The 2500-nt window shown below is 43.6% G+C and overlaps 1 protein-coding gene across 4 annotated transcripts in view; it reads left to right on the top strand.

Moving 5' to 3' along the window:
- Positions 1 to 2500, top strand: part of desmb (desmin b) — a 23450-nt gene that overhangs the window by 1190 nt on the left and 19760 nt on the right. The gene's annotated exons all lie outside the window — the stretch shown is intronic.

Here is a 2500-nt window from a genome sequence, read left to right as displayed (position 1 = left end):
TGGAGACTGTGTATGGGGTTATTGAGTTTAGGATGTTACATGTATTTGGTGGGTTTAACGGTAAGGGGTTATTGAGTTTAGGATGTTACATGTATTCAGGTGTGTTTTATCGTAAGGGGTTATTGAATTTAGATAGCTGTATGCTGTCTGGTTTTAAGAGACTGCACAGGGTTATTGAGTGTATGTATTCTGTAGTGGAGGCTGCCAGAGTCTCTCTGTGTCCTTTCGTGCTGGACTTGTTGAACTTGAAGTGTTTGTGTAGAGACATCATGAGATAACGTGAAAGGCAGCAACAGAAAGATAAAGCCTTGAAGGCACTCACTGTCCTACACACACACACACACACACACACACACAGAGAGTGATATAGATAGAGAGAGAGAGAGAGAGAGAGAGAGAGAGAGAGTAATGTAATGACCCTGTCTGTTCCACGAGGCGACCATGGAGACATTGTCAGAGGGACGGGATCACACTGCGCTCGAGGCAAAGCGGACACACACACACACACACGCACAAATCATTTGTGTATGTGTATGTGTATGTTGTTTATGATACGATACGATACAACACGATACGATATACATATAGATTTATATGACATAGACAGCACAACACAAGCTGTGTCAATCACAGCATATGTGTATATATGTTTGTTGGTGTGTATGTGTATGAATGTGCATGTGTGTGTGTGTGTGAGAGGCTGTGTTTTTTTTTTTATCTTAGTAAGCACTAAGAACATGGGAACCGCATATCCTCTAGAACAATCTGTAGTTGTGTGTGTGTGTATGTGTGTGTGTTTACACTAAGAGCATGGGGTCCACATACCCTCTAGAACCCTCTAGTCTGTAGTGGTGTGTGTGTGTGTTTGTGTGTGTGTGTGTGTGTGTGTGTGTGTGTGTGTGTGTGTGTGTGTGTGGGTGTGGGTGTGTGTGTGTGTGTGTGTGTGTGTGTGGTGTGCACAGTGCCTCCACATGTCCCTGAATCACTGAGTCACGATGCAGAGAGAGAGAGAGAGGAGGAGAGAGAGAAAGAGAGAGAGAGGAGAGAGAGAGGAGAGAGAGAGAGAGAGAGAGAGAAGGAGAGAGAGAGAGAGATTCAGCTGTCTGGTAAGGGTCAAAGGTCACACGTCTCACTGTGACAGCACACAGCAAGACTATATTTCTGAGAGAGACTGACCATGGTAGTCATCTATCCATCCTCCATGTTCATACAAGGAAATAAACACCGCTGTCTAGTATCTGTTCTTCAGGTGCACAGATGCAGTAGCTACCGAGGTCCTTATATGGAGGGAATAGATCGTTTGGTGACAACAGCGGGTTGAAATGTACCCTTACAATAAATAACTGCACTACTTCAAGTGTCAAAACCACAATTTTCTGAATATCACAACAGCAGTTTTGGAGGAATTATTGGTAGTTCATAATGCACAAATCCAATATTTTGGACACAAAAAAATCCACTTCACTTTACTGCAGAAATGCAATAGTTTTTAGACACACAAGTATTATTGTTCCATGACTGCAGTTATTTTTTGAGAAGTAGCCTATGTATGACAAGTGTTAGACCACAATATTAGTCCATATTTTCTGACATCAATCCTGAAGGTACTGAATAAGGATGTGCGCCTTACGTATTTGCCAGTGCCAAATGAACCGATACTGGACACTGGATAGGGAATAGTGGACTCAAGTCGTGAATCTCAATAGAACACAGAACCCCCTGGGACCCTGCAGGCAGGAGGCATTGAGTCAGAAAGAAGAGGCCAAGACTGCAGGCTGTGATGGATAGTGAGAGAGGGGGGGGGGGCAGACACAAGAGAGGAGGAGGAGGAGAGGAAGAGGAGAGGAAGGATGGGTGATGTCAAAGCAGTTGGAAGAAAAAATCTTGAAAAGATGAGGCTGAAGAATGAAAGGAGGATGGAGGATTTTCCCCTCTGTTATGCCACTTTGGAGTTTCTCCCATTAGATCCTCCAGGCTTGAATGCTACATCTCTAATGCTACTTCTCTAATGCTACTTCTCTAATGCTACATCTCTAATGCTACTTCTCTAATGCTACTTCTCTAATGCTACATCTCTAATGCTACATCTCTAATGCTACTTCTCTAATGCTACATCTCTAATGCTACTTCTCTAATGCTACATCTCTAATGCTACATCAAAGATTGTTAAAGCGGAGCAAGATATTTCATCAGGAGCCACTTCCGGGAACCCGGATCGCACAATTTATGCAGAGCAGAGGCAGCGACTGCTCCATTGAAGTCTATGGCCATAGCTCAGAATTTTACCACATATGCTAAGGTCTAGATTCTTCCCACACTAGCAGAGAGAGGACCGGACCCTCAGCTCTGGATGCACTGTTTAAAGTGCTCAGCTCACACTCTGCTAACGTTAACACACACTGCTAACGTTACGTTAACACATACCGCTAACATTAATACACTCCACTAACACACACCACTAACACACACCGCTAATGCTAACACACACCACTAACACTAA

Source organism: Alosa alosa, chromosome 23 (assembly GCF_017589495.1).
Source record: "Alosa alosa isolate M-15738 ecotype Scorff River chromosome 23, AALO_Geno_1.1, whole genome shotgun sequence".
NCBI lineage: Eukaryota > Metazoa > Chordata > Actinopteri > Clupeiformes > Clupeidae > Alosa > Alosa alosa.
Note: the sequence above shows the minus strand (reverse complement) of the source record. Positions and strands in the feature narration are given on the sequence as shown.